This window comes from Manis javanica, chromosome 2 (assembly GCF_040802235.1).
Source record: "Manis javanica isolate MJ-LG chromosome 2, MJ_LKY, whole genome shotgun sequence".
NCBI lineage: Eukaryota > Metazoa > Chordata > Mammalia > Pholidota > Manidae > Manis > Manis javanica.
The window spans coordinates 114,171,597-114,197,569 of record NC_133157.1 but is presented as its reverse complement, the minus strand read 5'-3'; the positions used below and the strand labels follow the sequence as shown (position 1 = coordinate 114,197,569).

At 38.4% G+C, this 25,973-nt stretch overlaps 1 protein-coding gene across 1 annotated transcript in view; it reads left to right on the top strand.

Annotated features, from left to right (window-relative positions):
• The first annotated feature begins 1,810 nt into the window (after window positions 1-1,810).
• The window catches only part of LOC140847803 (serine/threonine-protein kinase TAO1-like), a 199,140-nt gene continuing 174,977 nt past the window's right edge, over window positions 1,811-25,973 (top strand). The window contains exons 1-2 of the mRNA XM_073229158.1: window positions 1,811-1,876; window positions 4,939-5,094. The gene's annotated coding sequence lies outside the window, so the exon portion shown is untranslated. The remainder of the gene's footprint in view (window positions 1,877-4,938; window positions 5,095-25,973) is intronic.

Below are 25,973 nucleotides of genomic sequence, written 5' to 3'. Positions count from 1 at the left end.
GTGAAATAGTCTTCTGCTTCCGTGACAGCCTTACGGTGACTGTATTTTGCACAAGAACCTTGCGGTGACTGTATTTCCATGAGAACCTGCTGTGGATACTTGTGTTGCCTTGTCTACACCATTATATAGCTGACAGAGTCTTCTGCTTCCGTGGCAGGCTCACAGTGACCATATTTTGCACAAGAACCTGCTGTGGATACTTGTTATGCCTTCTCTGCTCCTGTCATACAGCTGATAGAGTCTTCTGCCTCCATGACTGCCTGCTCTCCTGGTCTTCCTTACCTCTCTAAGCAGTCCTTTATATTTCTTCAGGGGCCCGTCATCATCAACTTCTCCTGTCCCACTTCCTGGGGTTCCTAAGCCCATCACTCCGCTGAGTCTTACGACTCTAATGGACTCTGGTGACTTTGTCTACTTGCATTTTTTGTGCCCACAGATATGTAGACACCTCCCAAATCTGTGCCCCTAGTCCAGACCTCTTCCTTCAAATTTGCGCTTGGACAATAAAATTTCTGATTGACATGCCCACTTGAACATCACACCTGGATGTCAACTCAGCATAGCACAAACAGAATTAATCTTTCCTCCTTTAGTCTAGTCTCTCTTAGTTTGTTATATCAACCCGTCCCTCAAGTTCTCAGTATTTCTTTTTTCTTTATTATCTCTCATCTCATGTCAGTTCTCATCAGGCCAAGTCAATTCTAATGCCTGAATATTTCTCAAATTCATCACAGCCCTTCTAGCTTTGCTGTCTTGGTCCAGGGTCTCATCATCTTTCTGAATTTCTAACTGATCTAGTCTCCTAACTGGTGTCCTTTCTTCCCATTTTATCCTCTCCAAATCCAAAAAAGAGATATATTAACAATTTTAAACCAACTATATTATTACATCTCAAAACCCATCATCTCTCTGCGAGGCGGATCCCTGCCCTCTCCAGCCTCACGCCTCACCTTCTCTCCAGCTTAGGCTTCAGCAGCACCAATAGTTCATTAGCTGATTGCAGCTCCATGCCGACCGTGCTTTCTCCTCCTGTGTTCAGACCATCGCTTCTGCCTGGAAGGCTCTTCCCTTTTTCCTGCCTGCATTGCCACTCTAGCCCCCACCCCAGACCCTGACCGCCTCTCCTCCACTACAGAGTTAGGTGCCCCTTCTGAGTGCTCCCACAATGCCTGTTATGTACTCCTCACAGCACCTGCTTGATATTTTATAACATCCAGTTATAATTAGGTCTTCTGCCCTACAAAACCTGTACCTTTCTTAAGAGAAAAGTTTGTCTCATTCTTTGTTGTAACCTCAGAACCCAGTAAAATGCCTGGCAGCTAGTAGGAACTTCACTAATGTCTGAGAAACAAGTGAAATAAAGGATTACCTTTACAAAAAAAAAAAAAAAAAAAGAAAAAGAAAAAAAATCAGAAAAATTGGGTCATACATTTTTTTTATGATTGATATACACTCTTATGAAGGTTTCACATGAAAAAACAATGTGGTTACATGGTTACTACATTTACCCATATTATCAAGTCCCCACCCATACCAATGTAGTCACTGTCCATCAGTGTAGTAAGATGCCACAGATCCACTATGTGCCTTCTCTGTGCTACACTGTTCTCAATTGGGTCATACATTAAATGCTTTTGGAGAAACAAGGAATCTGTCATTTTATATAAAGAATGATTAATAGTGAATTATCTGTCTGAACTGGGAAATGATGGTGCTGCTTGATTACACCTGGCAGCACCTGGGTGCCTCTGCCTCTGACTTTTCAGACTGACCAATGTGCACAATCCAACTCTGATTCTTACTGTTCTAGGAATCCACCCCCAAAACTAAGGCAGCCTGAGATATGGTCAGCAGAATTCAATGACTTCATCAGCAAGTGAGTAACAACAGAGTCTTTTTAAAAAAACAGAGATACCGTCCCATTGGAACTTTGAAGTGTGCCAAATGCAATTCCTCCATGCTTCTGAATCTCTTATTTTTTATCTACTAAATTTCTTGTCTATTAAATCTCCTCCTTATTTCTTGCCTCTTAAATTGCCCCAGAGCTTTCCATTATTTTCTTCAAAAGAAGCATTTGTAGAGTCTTCTGAATGTTCAGTGAATTCATTGCTGCTCAAATAATGATCCTGGGGTCATGTTTAGTCGCTTAACGATGGCTATGCTTCTGCAGATCTTCATCATCCATGAACACAATCTTCTGTCCACCTGCTTTTTGCAGTTATGCCCTTAGCATCTCCCACCTGCTCACTTACATCTATTTTTTCAGTGATTTAATCCTTCATTTATCTGTTACTAATTCTCATTACAATCAGAGAATTTTCATTGCAATCAGTGAATTAGATAATGACTGATAAGATGCTTGTGCATTTGAGATTCAGTGAACATTTTAATATGACAAATATTTAGCACAAGTGCAGTGCTTACAAAAAATTGGCTAGAAGCTATGAGACAACCATTTCTAAATATCTGCCCACAAATTTTTTTTCATAATCTTTATTATGTCTTCACCTTAAAAAATAAGATAAGGGATTACCCCAGGCTGTAAATGAGGGAGAGGAGACATTAAGATTTGGTGTGTCAAACACTACTCAGATACTGTAGAAAGTGCAAAGATAAAAGGTACTGGCAATACCCATCCATGCTGTCATCATTGGTTTTTCTACCAAGAATATCTTTGTATTACTATAAAGACAAGAGGCTTAGATTTAGGGTTGTGCAAACCCAAGGAAGGTTGATAATCTGCTAGGATTTTTTTTCAGATTTCACTTACCTATATATTACTGAGTATAGTAGTCCCCCCTTATCAGCCAGGGATCTGTTCCAGGACCCCTAGTGGAAGCCTGAAACTACAGAGAGTGCCAAACCCTCTATAGTCTATGTTTTTTCCTAAACATATATACCAATGAAAAAGTTTAATATAGAAATTTCAGTGAGAGATTAACAATACCTAACAATAAAATAGAACTATTATAATAATATACTGTAATAAGAAGTATGAATGTGGTCTCTCCCTCAAAATATCTTACTGTATTATACTCACCCTTCTTTTGATGATGTGAGGTGATAAATGCCTTCATGATGAGATGAAATGAGGTGAATGACATGGCACTGTGACTAGCCTTAGGCTACTGTTGACTTTCTGACCACATGTGTCAGAAAGAGGATGGTCTCTTTCTGGACTGTGGTTAACATGGGTAACTGAAACTGTGGAAAGCTCAGATAAGGGGGAACTACTGTATGTACCACACAATACAGAATATTTAGTAAACTGCAGTCGAATTTCACAGATCCCTTGGGAGAATCACTGGTAATGGAAGGGCTCCCCATGATTCACAATCAGGCGCCATGTCTGCAGATCCTTCCATGCAGATCCTCGGTGACATGAGGTGACTTTGACATGTTTCACAGAGTTTCACCTATGAGAAACAGTTCCTGATTTCCTCCAGGCAGTCAGTCTTCAGTCCTGTGTGCTGTCATTGTATTTTGTTTCTCTTCCAGTGGTAGTATGGCCACTTTTACTTAACTCCTTGTTTAGGTGTCTTTCTCCCCAAATAGACCATAAGCAACCTCAGAGGCCTGAACATGCCTTACTTGTTGCTGTGACTACAGTGCTAGAGTGCCCATACTCCTCAGCCATTCGATAAAGTTTTACTTGAATAAAATGATTTAATATGTGGCAGCTGATACATTGACACAAGTGCTACAGATATCTGAAGCTGACACATTCTGTTAAACTGAATGAAAACTAAGAGCACTTATTATCTTTAGACATTATCATCCAATTCCTTGGCATATTTTAGCATCCCTGGGAAGTATCATTTTTGTTTAGCTCCAAAAATTAATCACCAAATTGTCCTCCTAAGAGGAGTAACAAAACAGATAAGAAATGTCACTGCTCAAGTCAAGGCATGAGCTTCTTCTTTTTTTCTTTTTCTATATCCCCAAATGGCAGCCTAGCTGACCAGCTTTCTCATAATCCTCTGAATCTCGGGGTTAAAAAGGCATTGGAAATATATTTGGGCCCAACTCCTATCCACAGTGTAAATCCTTCTAGAACATGTGCACTGAGTGGCCGTCCAGTCAGTACCTAATCATCCCTAATAAAAATGACCACACTTCCCAATGCAGCCCATTCTATCTTTGATAAGCCTCGCAGTTGAAAAGTTCTTCCATATGCTGACCTGAAATGTTTCTCTTTTAATTCCACCAACTGATCCTAGGTTTTGTCCCTTGTGATCATTGAAATCTAATCTAAACCCTTTTCCAAATATTTGAAGACAGCTGTCACAGCTAATTCAACATCCTTAAATTGTTCAGTGATGCTGTTTCAGATATTCTCACTCACCATATCTTTTCTCATGACCATGGCTCTGGTTGAAGCTATTAAGAAGTGTGATATGCTGTAGAACATCTACTGTCTGACCTCCAAAAACATCTACTGACATGGAATTTAAACATCCTCAGCACATCAGTCTTCTCAAATGTGTTATCAGTTTTATCATGTAGGAAAACTACATCAATTGAGAAGCCTTTAAAAGCATTTGGGAAGAGAAACTGAGAAGTTTGTTTTAATTTTAGATACGCATTAAAACTGTAATGACTTGATTGTTGCTAATATTTAGCTACTGGCTTGTGAAGGAGACCCTGTAGAGACCAAGTTTAATTATCACTCTGCAAGAATGCTTGCTGGGAGACTGGGGACGGAGCGTTCAGTTGGAAGTTGGTGTCACTACAGCCTAATCACACCCACAGATGTGTGCGCTTTCACGAATATTCCTTTCATTGTATTTCAGTTTAACGTCTTTTCAGATATGCTCCTCGGGTTGAGCTTTGTGAGGAGCATTGCTCTTTTGTGTTAGAGAAGTTTTTAGGAATATGAAAAACAATTTCAAACTCTAACTTATCAAATAATTGCATGTTCTTTTTTTGCCAGTGCAGGTGCTTGACTAAAGATTATGAAAAGCGCCCAACAGTGTCAGATCTTTTACAGCATAAATTCATTACTCAAATTGATGGCAAAGATGTAGTGCTGCAAAAACAACTCATGGAACTCATCGATGTTCATCAGTGTGTGGGAGGCACAGAAAAAGCCAGGTAATCAAATTATATCTTGACTCCAAAAATCTAAAGAACATCTAAAGACTCTGAGTAGTTTTGTAATGCAATAATTGTTAAGGTAAGAAAAGAACTCTGGGGTTTGGAGAAAATGGGGTACTTGTATGAAAAGTGAATGTCATATGTTGGGTTGTATCCCAGTAGGAGTAAAAATCACTGACAGCATTTTTGAAGCAATTTCATCAGAACAAAGAATGTAAACTTCAGTAGATGATTAGTATTGGTATAGGTCTTCTTGTATTTTCTGCTCTTCTGTAAAGTTAGGTAACTTAGATTTGAGACTTTAAAAAGAACACAAAAGTTCAAAGACTTTTTGGTACTATTATGTGTTGGTATCCTTTTCCTTAGTTAAATTATACCCTCAAAGCATTTTTAATATCTTTATTCATACTTCCTGTTTGGATTTTTAATAAACTACTATGTTTAGTTTTTATAATATGGAGTATGTTTTTTACTTATTATAGTTTATATATATGTTTATTATTATTATTATTGTTTTTTATTTTGGTATCATTAATCTACAACTACATGAGGAACATTATGTTTACTAGACTTTCCCCATCACCAAGTAACCCCCACAAACCCCATTACAGTCACTGTCCATCAGCGAAGTAAGATGCTGTAGAATCACTACTTGTCCTCTCTGTGTTGCACAGCCCTCTCTGTGCCCCCCATTATACCTGCTAATCATAATTCCCCCTTTCTTTTTTCCCCCACCTTATTCCTCCCTTCCCACCCATCCTCCCCAGTCCCTTTCCCCTTGGTAACTGTTAGTTGATTCTTGGGTTCTGTGATTCTGCTGCTATTTTGTTCCTTCAGTTTTTTTTCTTTGTTCTTATACTCCACATATGAATGAACTCATTTGGTACTTGTCTTTCTCCGCTTGGCTTATTTCACTGAGCATAATACCGTCTAGCTCCATCCAGGTTGTTGCAAATGGTAGGATTTGTTTTCTTCTTATGGCTAAATAGTATTCCACTGTGTATATGTGCCACATCTTCTTTATCCGTTCATCTACTGATGGGCACTTAGGTTGCTTCCATTTCTTGGCTATTTTAAATAGTGCTGCAATAAACATAGAGGTATATATGTCTTTTTCAAACTGGGATGCTGCATTCTTAGGGTAAATTCCTAGGAGTGGAATTCCTGGGTCAAATGGTATTTTCTATTTTGAGCTTTTTGAGGAACCTCCATACTGCTTTCTACAATGGTTGAACTGATTTACATTCCCACCAGCAGTGTAGGAGGGTTGCCCTTTTTCCACAACCTCGCCAACATTTGTTGTTGTTTATCTTTTGGATGGTGGTGATCCTTACTGGTGTGAGGTGATATCTCATTGTGGTTTTAATTTGCATTTCTCTGATGACTACCAATGTGGAACATCTTTTCATGTGTCTGTTGGCCATCTTAATTTCTTCTTGGGAGAACTATCTATTCAGCTACTCTGCCCATTTTTTAATGGGATTATTTGCTTTTTGTTTGTTGAGGTGCTTGAGCTCTTTATATATTTTGGATGTCAAGCCTTTATTGTATATGTTATTTATGAATATATTCTCCCATAATCTACGATTCCTTTTTGTTCTATTGATGGTATCCTTTGCTGTACAGATTTCAGCTTGATATAGTCCCACATGTTCGTTTTTGCTTTTGTTTCCCTTGCACGGGGAGATTTGTTCATGGAGAAGTCACTCATGTTTATGTCCAAGAGATTTTTGCCTATGTTTTCTTCTAAGAGTTTTATAGTTTCATGACTTATATTTAGGTCTTTGATCCATTTCAAATTTACTTTTGTGTATGGTGTTAGGCAATGATCCAGTTTCATTCTCTTACATGTAGCTGTCCAGTTTTACCAACACCAGTTGCTGAAGAGACTGTCATGTCCCCATTGTATGTCCATGGCACATTTATTGTGTATTAATTGACCATATATGTTTGAGTTAATATCTATAGTCTCTATTCTGTTCCACTGGTCTGTGGTCTGTTCTTGTGCCAGTACCAAATTGTCTTGATTACAGTGGCTTTGTAGTAGAGCTTGAAGTTGGGAAGCGAGATCACCCCCATTTTATTTTTCTTTCACAGGATTGCTTTGGCTACTCAGCATCTTTTGTGGTCCCATATGAATTTTAGAACTATTTGTTCCAGTTTGTTGAAGAAGGATGTTGTATTTTGATAGGGATTGAATTGAATCTGTAGATTGCTTTAGGCAGGCTGGCCATTTTGACGATATTAATTCTTCCTAGCCAAGAGCATGGGATGAGTTTCCATTTGTTAGTGTACTCTTTAATTTCTCTTAAGAGTGTCTTGTAGTTTTCATGGTATAGGTCTTTCACTTCCTTGGTTAGGTTTAATCCTAGGTATTTTATTATTTTTGATGCAATTGTGAATGGAATTGTTTTCCTGATTTCTCTTTCTGCTAGTTCATTGTTAGTGTATAGGAAAGCCACAGATTTCTGTGTATTAATTTTCTATCCTGCAACTTTGCTGAATTCAGATATTAGTTCAATAGTTTTGCAGTAGAGTCTTTAGGGTTTTTTATGTACAGTATCATGTCATCTGCAAATAGTGACAGTTTGACTTCTTTTTACCAATCTGGATTCCTCATATTTCTTTGTTTTGTCTTATTGCCGTGGCCAGGACCTCCAGTACCATGTTGAATAACAGTGGGAAGAGTGGGCATCCCTGTCTTCTTCCCGATCCTAGAGGAAAAGCTTTCAGCTCTCGCTGTTCCGCATGATGTTGGCTGTGGGTTTGTCATATATGGCCTTTATTATGTTGAGGTACTTGCCCTCTATACCCATTTTGTTGAGAGTTTTTATCATGAATGAATGTTGAATTTTGTCGAATGCTTTTTCAGCATCTATGGAGATGATCATGTGGTTTTTGTCCTTTTTGTTGATGTGGTGGATGATGTTGATCGATTTTTGAATGTTGTACCATCTTTGCATCCTGAGATGAATCCCACTTGGTCATGGTGTATGATCCTCTTGATGTATTTTTGAATTCAGTTTGCTAATATTTTGTTGAGTATTTTTGCATCTATGTTCCTCAGGGATATTGGTCTGTAATTTTCTCTTTTGGTGGGGTCTTTGCCTGGTTTTCGGTATTAGAGTGATGCTGTCTTCATAGAATGCATTTGGAAGTATTCCCTCCTCTTCTATTTTTTGGAAACCTTTAAGGAGAATGCTTATTATGTCTTCTCTTTATGTCTGATAAAATTCCATGGTAAGTCCATCTGGCCTGGGGGTTTTGCTCTTGGGTAGTTTTTTTATTACTGATTCAATTTCATTGCTGGTGATCGGTCTTTATAGATTTTATGTTTCTTCCTTGGTCCATCTTGGAAGGTTGTAATTTCCCAGGAAGTTGTCCATTTCTTCTAGATTTTCCAGCATGTTAGCATATAGATTCTCATAGTATTCTCTAATAATTCTTTGTATTTCTGTGGGGTCCATTGTGATTTTTCCTTTCTCATTTCTGATTCTGTTGATGTATGTGGATTTTCTTTTTCTCTTAATAAGTCTGGCTAGGGGCTTATCTATCTTGTTTATTTTCTCAAAGAACTAGCTCTTCGATTCATTGATTTTTTTCTATTGTTTTATTCTCCTCAATTTTATTCTTCTCTGATCTTTATTATGTCCCTCCTTCTGCTGACTTTGGGCCTCATTTGTTCTTCTTTTTCCAATTTCGATAATTGTGACATTTGACTATTCATTTGGGATTGTTCTTCCTTCTTTGAATATGACTGGATTGCTCTATACTTTCCTCTTAAAATGCTTTCGCTGCATCCCACAGAAGTTGGGGCTTTGTGCTGTTGTTGTCATTTGTTTCCATATATTGCCTGATCTTTATTTTAATTTGGTCACTGATCCATTGATTATTTAGGAGCATGTTGTTATGCTTCCATGTGTTTGTGAGCCTTTTTGTTTTCTTTGTACAATTTATTTCTAGTTTTATACCTTTGTGGTCTGAGAAGTTGTTTGGTAGAATTTCAATCATTTTGAATATACTGAGGCTCTTTTTGTGGCCTAGTATGTGTTCTATTCTGGAAAATGCTCCATGTGCACTTGAGAAGAATGTGTATCCTGCTGCTTTTGGGTGTGGAGTTCTGTAGATGTCTATTAGGTCCATCTGTTCTAGTGTGTTGTTCAGTGCCTCTCTGTCCTTACTTATTTTCTGTCTGGTGGATCTGTCCTTTGGACTGACTGGTATGTTGAAGTCTCCTAAAATGAATGCATTGCATTCTGTTTCCTCCTTTAACTCTGTTAGTATTTGTTTCACATATGTTGGTGCTCCTGTATTGGGTGCATATATATTTATAATGGTTATATCCTCTTGTTGGACTGACCCCTTTATCATTATATAATGTTCTTCTTTATCTATTGTTACTTTGTTTGTTTTGAAGTCTATTTTGTCTGATACTATTACTGCAACACCTGCTTTTTTCTCCCTATTGTTTGCATGAGATATCTTTTTCTATCCCTTGACTTTTAGTCTGTGTCTGTCTTTGGGTTTGAGGTGAGTCTCTTGTAAGCAGCATATAGATGGGTCTTGCTTTTTTATCCATTCTGTTACTCTGTGTCTTTTGATTGGTGCATTCAGTCCATTTACATTTGGGGTGATTATTGAAAGATATGTACTTATTGCCATTGTAGGCTTTAGATTCATGGTTACGAAAGGGTCAAAGGTAGCTTCTTTACTCTCTAACTGTCTAACTTAACTCACTTATTGAGCTATTATAAACACACTCTGATGATTCTTTATTTCTCTCCCTTCTTATTCCTTGTCCTCCATTCTTTATATGTTAGGTGTTTTATTCTGTACTCTTTTGTGTTTCCTTTGACTGCTTTTGTGAGTAGTTGATTTTATTTTTTGCCTTTAGTTAGTATTTAGTTGGTCTGCTTTCTTTGCTGTGATTTTATTTTCTCTGGTGACATCTATTTAGCCTTAGGAGTGCTTCCATCTAGAGCAGTCCCTCTAAGGTACCCTGTAGAGGTGGTTTGTGGGAGGCAATTTCCCTCAACTTTTGCTTGTCTGGGAATTGCTTAATCCCTCCTTCATATTTAAATGATAATTGTGCTAGATAAAGTATTCTTGGTTCAAGGCCCTTCTGTTTCATTGCATTAAATATATCATCTTCTGGCCTGTAAGTCTGATGATAGCCTGATGGGTTTTCCTTTGTAGGTGGCTTTTTTTGTCTCTCTGGTTCCCTTTAATACTCTGTCCTTGTCCTTCATCATTGCCATTTTAATCATTATGTGTCTTGATGTTGTCTTCCTTGGGTCCCTTGTGTAGGGTGTTCTGTGGGCCTCCATGGTCTGAGAGACTACTTCCTCCCCCAGTTCGGGGAAGTTTTCAGCAATTATTTCTTCAAATACACTTTCTATCCCTTTCTGTTTCTCTTCTTCTGGTACCCCTATAATGTGAATATGGTTCCATTTGGATTGGTCACACAGTTCTCTTAATATTCTTTCATTCCTGGAAATCCTTTTATCTCTCTTTGCCTCAGCTTCTCTGTGCTCCTATTCTCTGATTTCTATTCCATTAATGGCGTCCTACACCTCATCCCGTCTGCTCTTAAGTCTTTCTAGAGATTGTTTTATTTCTATATTCTCCCTCGTAACTTGATCTTTTAGCTCTTGCATATTTCTCTGCAGGTCCATCAGCATGGTTATGACCTTTATTTTGAATTCTTTTTCAGCAAGATTGGTTCAATCTATCTCTCCAGGCTCCTTCTCAGGGGTTGTCTGGGTAATCCTGGACTGGATCCAATTCTTCTGCCTTTTCATGGCAATAGAGGTAGTTGTAGGCAGTTGGGATGTGTGTCAGCTGGGAGAAAAACATCCCACACATGGTGAGCAGCTTCTGGTTTTATTTCCTGAGCTGCTGCAGGTGGAACAGCCGTCTGGGCAGCCCAGCGTCCCGCGGGGAGGGGCAGGTGTGCTGGGTGTGCTCTCTTGCGAGAATGGTGACCTTTCATTCCCTGTCCCAGCTTCCTTTGTCTGTGCTGGGCTGCTGTGCACCAGTGGGACATCTTAGTCTGGCCAGGGCAACTGTGGAGGAGGCTCTGTGCGGTTGCTGTGGGCACGGTGTCTCCCGTGGCCGCTCCCCTCCTATAGCGGGGCCGCACCAGAGGGAGAATGTATGGGAGGCTGTTTATCGCCATGAGGGGTTTCAGAGCTGTGCTGTTGCCCAGGGGATTAGGACACCTGGAATTCCCCAGGATTCCCAGCTGCTGGGCTGAGTGTGCTGGAATGCTGCCATCCACCTGTGAGGCCCCTGTCCCTTTAAGACTTTCAAAAAGCACTTGCTTTTCTTTTGTCCCAGGGGTTGTCAGCTGTGGGGACCTGCTCACAGATTTTACTGTTCTGTTTCCCTAATATCCAGCACACCACGCAGTGTGTGTCTGCGCTCCCCATGCGGATGGGTAGGGCTGGGTGTTTAGCAGTCCTGGGCTCCCACTCCCTCCCTGCTCCAACTCCTTTCCTCCTGCTGGGGAGCTGGGGTGGGGGGAGCGCTTGAATCCTGCTGGGCTGTGGCTTGTGTCTTACCCCCTTTGTGAGGTGCTGAGTTCTTGCAGATGTAGATGTAGCCTCACTGTGTACTGTATCTTCTGATCTCTCTTTTAGAATTAGTTGTATTTGTTGTATTTTCAAAAATATATGTTGTTTTGGGAGGAGATTTCCGCTGATAACGTAACGTCCTACTCACGCCGCCATCTTGGCTCCTCCTTCAGCAGGGCTCAACACTCTCTCTTTTTTATTTAAAAACTTTTAAGTTAGGCTCCATTCTTGATATTTTATATTGTCTAATTCACAATCTCTTTTGGGACAAATGTGTATAATTTCATTGGTGATTTGCTATCCCTGCTGATAAAGAATGCCTTTGGTAGTTTGCATAGTTTTAAATTAATAGTCATGTTGAATGTGTGAATTACAATCACCACTGGGCACACTCTAATGTAAACTAAGAAATACTTTTCAATGGCTAAGGTACTATTAGGAAATGACTTTTATTATGGGCACCTGATTGCATTAGGCCATTTTGTAGTTATTTCCACATCCTCTCCTATGTTTTTCCTGTTTATTCATGTTTCTAATTTTGTCTCATTTCTGAATTCAACACATTACTGTTCCATTCTTCCAAATTGTTTAGTTTTGGCTCCTATATATGTTTATTTTTAAGAAATTTAGAAGATACAGGATATAGAGAAGTGTATAACAAAATAAATCATGCATAACATTTTAATCTGTTGCCTTCCTGTAGCTGACTCTGGAACAGCACAATTCTGAGTTGCACAGGTCCACTCATAGTTGTGTTGTTTTCAATAAATATAATGGAAAGTATTTTGAAGATTTGTGACAATTTGAAAAACATGTCTTTTCTCTAGCTGACTTTATTGTGAGAATACAGTATATAATCCATATAACATACAAAATGTGTATGAATTGATTCATTATGCTATCAGTAAGGCTTCCAGTCAAAAGTAACCTATTGGTACTTACGTTTTGGGGGAGTCAGTTGTAAAAGGGATTTGTGGCTGCATTGGGTGTTGGCCTGCTAACCCTTGCATTGTGCAAGGGTCAACTATACCAGGGAACTGTAATGGGGAGGGTAGGCATTGGAAGAACAAGAACTTCCTATTTTAAGGAATGCATACAAGAACTTCCTATTTTAAGGCAAGGCCTGAATAGAACAAGCCACTCATAACTTACCCAACTGTTTGGAAAAGTCAAGATGCATATGCATGCTGCAGTTGCTTCGAGAATATATTCAAACCATGGGAACATGTTTTTCCCCCCAGGAGTTGAAATTGACAATGTTAGAATGTAAGACTGAATCAGTGAGAAATTTGAATTATAAAATTTTTTAAAGTTTTACTCCTGAATCCACTCTTACAGTTTTCAGTTATCTGATTTAATGGGAATACATAAGAGCCATTTGTGATTGAAATGTAGTATTCAGCATTCTTAACTAAAAAGAATACAAGCCAACAACTTCAGAAGAAAACCGATTTAGTGAAAATTACTGGGTGGCTCAGAGAACTGAGAGGAAGGCATAGAGCCAGGCTTGGGCATGAAGCGGAGGAAGCAGGGTGCCTTAGATATGCTTCCTGAGCACCGGCCTGGTAAGAGGCTGCCTTGGTGCCCACCCTCCCTGCACTTGCTACAGCAGCACTGGTTTCTTGAATGCACAGCCACTACCAAATATTTGTAAACTGACCTTGAACTTTGGGTCCCTCCCTCGAGATTCTAGATTCCATACAAGACCATGTAATCCCCAAGCTTAGATGACAGGCCCATGGTGCAGGTGAAAAAAATGCAGTGAGAAATACTGGTTTTCCCTCACTTCCAGTTCCTGTGTGAGGCAGAGTCCTTACAAGCATCTGGGAATTTCTCGCCACAGAGGAAGGGCATTTTGAGCTGCTGAAGCAGTGAATACCTGTTCGGTAAAATATGTAAACTGGTTCCTAAAATTCTTTCTTTCATATATCTTGAACATTTACCTAAAAGTATTTTCACAGCTATGACTTACACTCCTCATAACAGTGGAAAAACCTAGCCTAGAATCTGAGTGATAAACTCCAAGATAAAATAGCTTTTTGTGGTAGTTACATTATTAACACATTATCATTTAAAATTTGTTTTATATAGAAAGAGAAATCACTTGAATATTTTACTTGATACCCTCGATATGCTAGTGGTGATTAACTTTGACATGTAATAATTGTATGGAAGCAAAAAGGAATATTTATAAGAATTTAGTAATTCAGACATAGTTTTTAGGCCAAAAATACTGGCTGTTTCTGTAGTTCTGTTGTAATCACTCCAGTTGTCTCAGCATACATGATCTTCAGACCAGGATCTGAGGCAACTTTGAGACAATCTCCAAGGATTAACAAATGGAAGACAAACTAAATATTCTCCAGCCATAAGGGGCTAAAAGTGCTCAGTTCAAGCTGTCAATTCTTTATTTAGGTGTGGGATATTATATAATATAAATTTACTTGAATGGGATTCTGATTTTACCAAAAAAAAAAAAAATGAATGGAGAAAGCAGAGAAATCATTTATCATAGGCAGTGATAATAGGGTTCTTTCAGTGCAATACAACTTGTGACTCATTTGCTTTCGCTTTTCCGGGCAAGGTAATTTTTCTCTAATGGCTGTGACTATGTCATGGTGAGAATTATTCTTTGGAACATTACTCCTTTCCTTTAACATATGCGGCTTCTCAAATGCTGTCCTGGCTGCTCTTATATAACCATCCTTTTGAATCCCATTTCCATATGACTGTTTCAAAGACTTCAAACTAAACATGTCTAAAATTGAACTTAAGCTGGCAGAACCAAAATCAATTATTTGTTTCCTTTCTTATTCATGCACAACAATTAATCCAGAAGTCTTGGGGTTATCTTGACATGTTCCTCTCTCCTACTTTCTGTTTCCAGACCATAGCAAGACTAAATGTCATATGTCCCCTACCCAATACAGTATCAATTATGATGTAATCCTTGCTACCATAGGAATCATGAGTTGAGAACACACCAGTGTTGTCTCAATATTTATTGAGGCCATTGTGTAATGCTCTGAATCAGGCCTCACACAGTGTCTGGCAGAATGGCAGCCCTAGAGTCTGCACACCAGAGGCTTCCTTTTCAGAAAAGAAGTAAGACAAGTGTGTAGATAGTCACTACACAAAGTAGGAAGTTCCAGTCCCGTAAAAGGAATACAAATAACATCCTGGGGGAGTTCAGAAGAAGCAGAGCATATTTCCACTAGCAGGGAAAGGGAGCTTATCCAGGAGATGGCCTTTGAATCAGCACTGCAAGGGATAAACAGGATTTTGTCATGTGAAGATAGAGTTACCACCAGATGAATATAATTGCTGGAAAGAATAGCCAGAGCCAAACCATGAAAGTCAGGAGATACACCCACAGAAAGGCAACCATTTAATCCAGCAGAGAACTCATAAATAGGATTGGAGAGAAATGCAGAGACCAGACCACAGACAGCATTGAAAGTCAGCCTGAGTGGTTTGACTGTGTTCTTGACCGCCTACACTAAGAGGTACCCTGAAGCTACCTGTGTCCCACTCTGCTGTCTTTTCATTGGCTCTTAAAGGTGAACCATGGCTATACCGAGGCAGACCACAGCAGTGATTCTGTATGCATTTTGTTTGTTCCCAATATTTCTTCTTAAATTTGAAAGCAGGGGATGCAGGTGAGGGTGGGAGGCGGGGCTGGTTGGTTGCTGTCATGTTTGATTTTCAAGGCAGTTAGTGGCTAGTGTTTGGATATCTGGGTATTTTAAGATGAAGAATCTATTGATATATATTTCTTTTTTTAAGTTTTATTAAGGTATCATTGATATACAATCTTATGAAAGTTTCACATGAGCAACACTGGTTACAATATTCATTACAATGTATAATGCAACATATTATATTGATACGTTATTTCTATGTTTTTGTGGAGTGTTGTAATTTGTGTGTGTGTGTGTGTGTGTGCATGCTTATATTCTAAGTAAATTACATTTTGGAAAATTCTAATCTTATCTTGGCCAAAACAAGGTGGTAAAGTAATTGTCTATGTGAAATCTGGAGAAAAGGTCCCATCAAGGCACAAGCTGATGGCAGTGCCTTTCCAAGATAGAGAACTCAGAGAACTCAGACTGTGGTATGGGCCCCTCTAGGACCAGGAAATCTGGAAAGAAATGATAACTTACCCTTCCCCCTGAGATGTTCCCTTACACCTGTCTTTACTCCTTCCTCTTCTGGAAAAGCTCCCAGAGAGGAGCTACATAGCTTCCAAACATGGTCTCTTACAGGAATTTTGTATGGATAGGTGGCTGAATAAGCACTCCTTGCAGAAAACCATTGTGAATATGTCTGCTCCTATGCAGCAAACAAATAAAGGAATTCCAATAGAGAGAGAGTTGCTAAACTGAACTGAGAAGCTGTAAAAAATTCCTAGGAATAAGTTACATTGAAGCTTCAAAACAAAACAAAACAAAACAGAGTATAGAACCATCACACTCATAAGAATCTTCTACCTCTGTTAACTCATGTCACTGGAGGAAACTGAGATCAAGAAAGAAAGAAAGAAAAAAAAAGGCTTGTTCGACAGGGTCCTATCATGTTATCAGAAGAGCTGGGGCCAGAACCCACTTGTCTTCAACACCTAGTTCAATTCCTGTCTATTTCATGCTGCCTTCTCTTTTTCCTCCAGAGAATAACATATAATCATAGATGATTATTATTTGTGGAAAGGTTCCTTATTTTAGAGGTCAGAATATTAAAGCCCAGAGAAATCCAATCCAGCCAATTCCATGGCCAACTAATGACCAGCCCTGGGCCATAAATCAGATACTATGTTTTTCAAACCAGCACTTTTGCTAATATCTGTGTTCCTCACTAGTAGTAAAAGTTAATACTCACAAAACTGCTGATCAGAGTCCTACAGTAGCATGTGATGGCAGTGAGCCAGCAAAATTTGCTAGTGTAATGATCCTTCTGGTGCCCAGAAGTGTTCTGAGATGGTCCATGCTATGCGACTCCAGGAAGTACCATTCATTTCACATTCCACATGAGTGCTTTCACCCTGGAGCAGAGACCCCACATTAGTGGTGCTCCTGGAGCTGGGCAGTGTGGGCTGTGGATCAGGACTCTGGGAAAAATCTGAATACATTTGTTTAACAACCCAGAATAGATTACCATCTGTGATGTTAGCTATGTACAAGTAGAGAATTGGGTACAGTAAAAAGCTGTCCTGGCTCATTGTTTATGATCTGGGTCCTAATTTAGCCTGAAAAACGTTGTCCTTAGTACTTTCCCATAAAAATGATTTTGGCAAATCTATACAAGGATGAAATCTCAAGACATTTCGCTGAAGTTCATGTGACCAATTTATGTAATTTTCTTGGTATCTTCAGCATCATTCAAAGGAAGATGTTTTTCATTAGCATTTAGTATTAAAACATGCTAATTACTCACAGGGAAATTTAAATTTTATCAGATATTAGGACCACTTTATAAATTCTGAAAGTTTATATCAGATTCCAAAATTCCTGTAATGTTAGTGTTTCTAGTGATATTCTGGAAATCATTATTTTAATGATGGCATTTACCTATTTTTAACTATATTAAACTGACTCTAATCCTTGTTTAAAACTGAAAATTACCACATTTGATTTCATTGGCTAAAATGCTATTTACCCAACAGTATACTTACTTTATACAGAGCAAAATACAGCATGTGTTTCTAAAAAGAACACAAATTCCTCAAAAATTCTGCATGTACATCTTTTGACCTTTCTCTTAAAAGGCATTAGTCTTGAAAAAATTTTTGTCCTGGAAAGAAAAAATAACCTAAGAAATTATCAAGAGACTTAACCTACTTTACAAAGGTTGCAAGAAATAGTACAATGTTGACTATTTGTTTCTTTTCTTTCAAATTAGCAATAGCCTAGTATTTGACTGCATCCATTTTTTGTATTGTCACCATAAGGAAAGACCCATTTACGTGGAAGTACATTTACTGTTTATTTCTGTAGTGCCAGTGGGAGGCAGGACACTGAGTGTGAATGAAACTAATTTTTTTTTGCAGCAAAACAGATGCATGAAACACCCAAGTTGAGTGGAGGCAGAGCAGCTGGTTTCCCTGAATGCCTTTACATTTGTAATCTATGTACATTTTTACCCTCATATCAAAGGCCTTAGTGATAAGTCTATTGAGAGCAATTTACTGGAAAATTTTGTGCTTTAAATAGCTAAAAGTTAACCATATTTTTGCTGGGGAAGAGGAAAGAAAATGTTAAGGTAATAGTCAAGGTTTAGAGAACAATATTTCAGTTTCTGAGTAGAATTCAAAATGACATGTCCCTCACTCCTTACTGCCAGGCACGGAAAGCTTTATCTCTGGCTGTTCAGCTGCCCTAATCTTGTTTGCTTCCCTATTTAGTTCCGTAATTTCTGCAAAAAAAAAAAAAGTGGGTAAGGGGGGTACGTACTATATTTAACAAATTGTTAGTTTGTGGAAGATTTTGATTCACTTTGCAGCTAGAATTTTATATATTTATATAAATACAGCTGGGCTTTTTCTTTAATTGAGAAATCTGAAGTCAAAATGCCCAGTGTTTTTTTTCAAAAAGAAGGAAAAAAGGGGAAATAATAAATACCTAACTATGGCAATTCCAGTCTTGGGAATAGAAATTAAAGTAAAATACTATTATTTCTTAGTTGATTTTTATATAGATTTCACTATCACAAATTCCCCTCAAGGCAAAAAAGTATATATTTGTATTTATGTTTATATATCTATAAAACATTACCTGGGAAGCCCAGCCTAGAATGTGGGTATTGTTCCCAGTCCATGGATGATGATGTAATTCTCCTGTGTTTATTCACATAGGGTGGAGGGTAGTCATGAATTCTGTTTGGGGGATGTTAAATTTGATAGGCCAATTAAACATGGAATAGTTACCAAGGAGGCAGTTGGATATAGGAGTCTGGACTCCAAAAGAGAAATTCATGTTAAGGGTAGTTTTTATAGGTAATTAGCATATGGAGATATTTAATGCCATGATGCTGGGTGGGGTCACTGAATATGAGTGTTTAGAAAGAGAAGGGAAGGGGGCCCAAAGCAGAGCTCTGGGTGACACCAACATTTAGGAACCTGGCAGTGGAGAGGAAACAAGGAGCATGGCCCTCTAGGGAGAAGGAGCAGGGGAATGTGGTTGGGGCAGGCCACATAAATCAAGCATTTCCAGAATGAGGGAATCTTCGACTCTGCCAAATATTGCTGAAAACTCAAGGCCAGTAGAGTAATGCTGAGTCTGGACACAGGATATTCTTCAAATGAGCTCAACAAGAGCCATCTCAGCAGAGGGGGCTGGAAAGAAGCCCCAGTGGGTGAGATTAAGGAGAGACATGAAATGAAGAAGATATGAAAAACATGAACTAGTCTTTCCAGAAGCTCAGCTCTAATAGGAATGGGGCAGTAGCTGGAAGGTGTGGAGCATGAACGGGATTTTTAAAGATGGGATATACTAGAGTGCATTTGTATGCTGATAGAGGGAGAGGTTGATGATGCATATTCAAGGGTAGTATTATAGCAGCAAGTCCTGGAGAAAACACATGTCCACCTACAAGAGTCGGCCTTCGCTCTTAAGGATAGTTTACCCATTGTGACCAGAGCAGATGCTGAGAGAATAAGTTGACTCAGAGATGGAATTATGTTGACTTGTTTAAAAAGTAATGTGCATAGAAAAAATAAGAAGGAAACATCAGCATGTTAATGGTGGTTGTCTCTTGGTGGTGGAGTTATAGGTGATTTTTTATACCTTTTGGCATTTTTCAATTTAAAAAAAAAATAAATGTATATTATTTTTATTGTAGGAAATAAATAAATGTGACAAGGAGAATTGCATGTTTCTGAGTGACCGTTCAAGTCACTGTTCTTTGAAAAGGCAAACTACATAAAATTCCCCAGCTATATTTTTTCTTCAGCAAATTAATTTTCCATAATGGTGTTTGCCCTACAGACACTTAGAGTGGTACTGGCAGCTCCTCATACTGAAGAAACTGTGCACTATCCTTGCAACAAAATTATGCTTTCTGAAATGGTATATTCTCTACCCTCTTGTCTCTAAGCTAATAGTGAGAAGAAGAAAGATGTTGGAAACTCTTGGCAAATGGAGAATAGCCATCAAATATTCTTGCAAACACAGATGTCAGTTTTATTTCAACATCTAAAAACAGGTCACTCTGTCTAAAACAGACAGCACAGAGAAGTCACAGCCACAGCAGAAACAGACAAAATTTCCCAGTGGAGATACTATTCTTTGGCCTCCAGATATCTGATTCCTTTTTAAGAGCACACAGGCATACTTTCACCTTGCCCAGAACCACCTAAATGGGATTACCAGATGGTATATGTTGCTTAAAATTTGCTAATAGCCTTAAAAAAATGGCCCTTTTTAATAGGTGAGATTGTGCCTATTGCCCAACTCTTTAACAAAGGCTCATATACTTCTTGATTGATGCAGGTTGCTTGTTGGTTATAAATCAAAATCTAAACTAGATCATAACACCTATTTTCTTTTATTCTGTTCTTGAATAAGTTACCCATACATATTGAAGTAATGCAAAAGACAGTCAGTGAAAAATAGTGTCCTTGTTACGTTTGTCCCTCCCCAATGGCAACCAGTGTATCCAGCTTCTTATGGGTATTGCCAGAGGTACTTTATAGATAGACAAGCAAATAACTGAGCATTGATGGAAAATTTAACAAGGCTTTGCAACATTATTTAATATTCTTCATCATTTTATGAAAAACATCAAGGATGGTGGTCAGAGAAGCCTATAACATTAGAAGCCACTGAAAGTTAAAAATCAGAGGGAATTTAATATTTTTTGGAAATAAGAGTGTGACTGGGGAAAAGACTCAGTTTTTTAAAAGCTGGTGCCCATGCCTCTTCCACTCACACTTCCCATTGTATTAAATGAGATATTTAGCCTGTTCTGCAACTAACTTGTAAGCTTTAATAGTAATAGTAAGCATTTCATAGTTTAACTTTTAAAAACAGTTTCACTCTCCCTATCATAGAGCATACATTAATACATATATTTTTTAAAAAGGATTGTCTGCTTTGTGAACCGCGGATCATTGACAGTATCTGCTGTCCCTCTCCTCCAGACCCTGCTCTTTCCCCTGGATCTCTTGCCTAACAGCTTGTCAGCAACCTATGACTTACAGGTCAGATCTGGCCTGCTGCCTTTTTTTTGTAAATGAAGTTTTATTAGAACACAGTTGCCCCTGTTCTATGTGTAAATTATCTGTGGCTGCTCCCACACCACAATGAGAAAATTGTCATAGGTCATATGTTCCTCAAAGCTGAAAATATTTATTTATTTGGCCCTTTACAGAGAAAATTTGCCAACCCTTGCCCTAGAGGGTGAAATCCTGGTCATGGTAATAAATGGGCAGAGAGCACTTGAGAAAATAGTGGGGAGATTTAGTACAAAGATTTAGAATAATTAAAGAAGTACAGAGATTTGGAAGAAGTTAAGGAAGATGCTAATATAGGTCTAGATTTTCATCTGGTTCCATATATCACTTTTCCAACTTGATCCTTCCTTCCAGCCTTGCTACAAGTTTTATGAACAAGTGTTTATCTGTGCAGTCCAGATGGAAGTACTTCTTTAACAGATTATATGTGAAAGAGGAAGGGCTCTGGGAATGAACAGGGCTATAACAATGTGGTGTGGCTGGAGTGACTCTGGTACCTGTTGCCCCAGTCAGTGCCAGGCTGGCGTGCGCTCCTGTCCCCACCACTACTTCAGAACTGCACACTTGGCCAGAGAGGTCAAATGCAGATAAATGAAAAATAGTCCTCCAGAGCCCACCAGTGAGAGCCTGTACTCCCACTGGTAATACCAGTTGTGACCTAGTTACTGAAATTTAAGGATGGTTAAGGAAACTGAAACAAAGCCACTGCTTAGATGTATGTTTAAGAGAGGATTTCTATATGACTCTCAGTGGCTCCTGAATCACCTTAGAAGATAGAGCTTGATATTTCCAAGAGTATATTCAACCAAAGTAAAAGCAAATAAAACTGTTACATTAGAATAATACAACTGAATAGTAAGGATAAAAATTTAACAGGCAGCAGTAGTTGTTTCTTTTTTCCGTGTGTAGAACTGAAATACAAGTGAAGCCATCATAACAACCCCTTAAGGGCATTTGTGAACCTTTGACAACACAGAAAGAAAATATTTATAGTCTGAAACTGTGTCTCTCCAATATTACAGAGTAAATGGAAAATATAACCTGGTTAACAAGCTGTATTTTTCACAAGAGCATGAAAATCTTATACAAGAATTCTGCGTTGCTTTTTCCAAGTCATACAGAAATTAAATATTTAATAAAGTAATAACATAAATGGAAGCCAGTGCTATAAAATGAAGGAAAAAGGAAAACACTAAAAGTGTAAAACTATCTTGAAACATATGTATATGTATGTGTGTGTGTGTATGTATGTTTTCTTTGAGCATTTGAATTGCTTATCACCAGAGTGAAAAATAATACTAAATTTTCTTTGGTCTTACAGTAGAAGAACATTTATTAAAAGTAAAATATTTGCTTGAAATATATTTTGAGAATCTTCCATTTGTGAGGACTTGGTCTAAGAGCATGGGGTTTATTAGTCAAAAACTGATATATTTTTTTAAAAACCTATTCTCATGGAGTTTACATATCAATGGGAAGACCTAGACAGAAAACTCTGATGCACTAGTGAATGATGTGCCGTATTAGATGGTGGTGCATGTAAAGAAAATACAGAGCAGGGTCAGGAGGACTGAGAGCCCGGTGTGGGTAGGGCATGGACTCGCAGTGTCAGAGAGAGGGTGGCCAGCTGAGGCCTCACACGGACAGAGGTCCATTCACCTGGTGGAGTTCCAGGAGGGAAGGGTCAGCGTGAGCCTCTGGGGCAGGTGTGTCACAGTGCTATAGGCACTGCCAGGAGTGAGCAGGGGGCCAGTTAGAAGGTAAAAGTGGAAGCAGCTGGGTAGCTGAATAGTGTGGTAACTGAAACATTGCAGTCAGCTTCACAGGACCTTTCTCTGAGTGACATGAGGCCATTGGAGGGTACTGACTAGTGACACATCCGAATTACATTTCAAAAAGATTATTCTCACCATGCGCAGTGGTCCAAGTATGAAATAATGAGGGCTTGAAGATCAGGGTAGTAGCACAGGAGGTTTTACCTCAGAAATAGACATTTGAGGTTTTATTAAATATTTTCTATTTAGGAGTTAGAAGAGGAGCAGAATAAGGAGTTAGAAGAGGTGCAGTTGTAAGAAAGTCCTTTTTTATTTTACCCGTGTATCAAGTCAGCAGCCCCAGGTGAATGATCTGAAATGTTCTTACATATGTTCTGTAGTGTTTCTGGCATCTGATTTTCTTTCCCTCCTTTCTCACTCTTCCTGACCTCAGCCACTTCATCTCAGGCAGTGAACCATCATCTCCTCCATGCAGATGGAAAAAAATGGAGACTTAAGAAATTTTGAGATGAAAACAGCATAAATTGGTGGTGAAGTGTGTATAGGAGGTCAGATAGATGGAGATTCCTGGTGTGTGCTCGTGATTGGGTGGTGGGGTCAGCTGATGAGATAAACACCAGAGGAGTTCCAGGCCTTGTTGAAAATCATGCTTTGCTTTCAGGGCTTTCGGAATTTGGGTGCATTTAAGACATCTGTATGCTTCAAAAATCATGCCCTCCTCTGACCTCATACCCTCTATATTCTGGCCATAGCACACCACCACTGTCCCGGCCATTGTCAGTTTACGCATGCTATTCTTTCAGAGTTGGCCACCCACCAGTCCCCACTCCACATACAAATACTCTTTCTCAGCTTTTGGAATCCTCTCCTTAGCGACAAAGACTACAGTTTATTGAATGCAGGGTCTAGATCCCGTTTCACCTATAGTAACCCCTCAAAATTTAGGATGTGTTGCATATAGCAGGGTCTGAATCAATATTGGTTGAATTGAATTGGACACTTAGATTTTAAGATAGATTTTAAAGAGATTTTTTTAAAGTCATTTAAATGATATGATATTGTAAAGAAAATGTCCTTCTAAAACCTATAGCTGTCACTCTCTATAAATGTGTATTTTTTGTCTTACAGTTCTACTGTCTGGTACCTGGCATGTAGTCAACATTGAATAAATTGTATATACATATTTTAAAAAATTATTTGATGCTGGAAAACTGAAAGTTGGCCAGAACAACAAACAGTCATGATTGATTAGATATTCACTAATGTATAAAATTATAGAAACATTTAAATGTTCTTGTGAAAATTTGGGTGTACTTCCTCATTTTAAGAAATATCCAGTGTGATACTAAGAGAAATTCAAAGCTATTATTTGCACAAACTCAAAAACTATCATTTTGTTTCGGACAAATGTGGATATCATATTATGGTAATGATGAAGATTGTACTTGACATATTCCCTTGACAAATAATAATTTATTCATCCATTTTATTCCATCTACATGTATTCATTGAGTACCTACTGTATCCCAGTTACTGCTTTAGGTACTTAGGATATAGCAAGGACCAAAAGGGACGTGAGATGTAAAATATTTTCACAATTACAGATTCTTTTGGAATTTTTGTTATTAGAATATACATGTTTTTCTTAACCATTCCTTACAACTTTAATAGCTTCTAAAGTGTTTAATTCACAGAGAAAGCTTTTATGCACTTAATTTTACATGCCTGAATTAACTACATAGGAGTTATGTATTTTCAAAACTCATGTGAGCAAAAACGGCTTTGTCAACTAATCAAGTAATATTTGAAGCGGTATCCAGTGCTACATTCTTGATTTTAACATATTCTCCTCCAAAAATGAATCTGTTCACACATAGTCCTAGCGAATTTATCTCTATTTATTTTTTGTTGATGTTTACTGTTAAGTCTTCCATCAGGATGTGGGCAAGGACCTTGTCTGTTTTCTTCTTTGCTTCATCCCAGCTCATCCTAACTGCCCGGAGTCTATTACATGTTCCCAAAATGTAAATATCTGTTGAATGGATGAATGCAGTAATGGGTGTTGAAACATGTACAGTTTGTTTTTGTGTGTTTGTGTGTCTGTGTGTGTTCGGGGTGGGGAGAAAGTCTAAGAAACCAGAACAGTAAAGGAGATGTCATATCAATCACTTAGTTCATTGAATTTTGCCACAAGGTTGGATACATCACAAACTTGCTGACCTCACTTTCCCCATTCTTAAAATTCAAGGAAACTCACTGTATTATATTTAACTGTTCTTCTCTCCTTATGCCCTATGATCTTCTATATTGTTAATTGTGTAGCATCTAAAATGTTAAGCTAACTTTAAAGTTGAGCAGCAACATTTCACATGTAATTAATTATGCTGGTTGAAAGAGTAGAAGCATGAGTCATTCATTAGTATTGTTATGATGACTGTAAGTTGTCTTTTTTTTTCCCTTGTTGCTTCCATAATGTGGAATGTACATAATGTGACAGTAATGCTGACCACGCTTTCCAGAGCAGCCCACTGTGAATGACCCTGCCTGACAGTAACTGATGGTGCAGAAATACAGATATGGGAGAGATACAGGCAATTCCAGTGGCCAGCAGGCTTCTTCAGTTAAACTAACCCGGCAGAGAGTAGCATTCTGCCCTGAACCAGAGAGAGAGAAAGGAGGAAAGTGTGCTGGAGCCAAGAGGTGCTAGACAGCTGTGTGCCTTTTCACTGCATTCCTCCAGCACCTAATTTAGCTTCAGCTCTGTTCCATAAAATCAGCCTGAACAATGCAGTGAGAACAGGGAAGAGAAAGAAAGAAAGAAAGAAAGAGGAGTTTGCCTTGTTTCCCAGTGTCTGATGTGATGCATAATTCCTGCTGAGATTAAATCCCATAGGTTTTAATAATAAATGCAATGAAATCCTACAAAACTAATGTCTGTGAAACCTCCATCAGCAAGGCCTGGCTCCAAATTCTTATTTCTTTGTTTGGTTTATGCTGAGCCCTGAGTCATGTATTTACAGTTAATGTTTGTTTAGGGGGCAGGGATCACCTGTGGAATAAGAAGAAAGTGGAGACAACTAAATATAAAGTAAATTTAAATATAAACTAAAATATAATTAAATAAAATTTAAAGGAAATATTAACTATAAAGTAAATGATTGAAGCCATGATCATAAGAGTTGTAGTAATAATATGTGAAAATGTATTAAACAGCAGGTATTGAATGAATCACTACATGTGTTGCATAATTTAATCTAACAACACCTTATGAAATAGGTTGTTGTTATTTCCATTGTATAA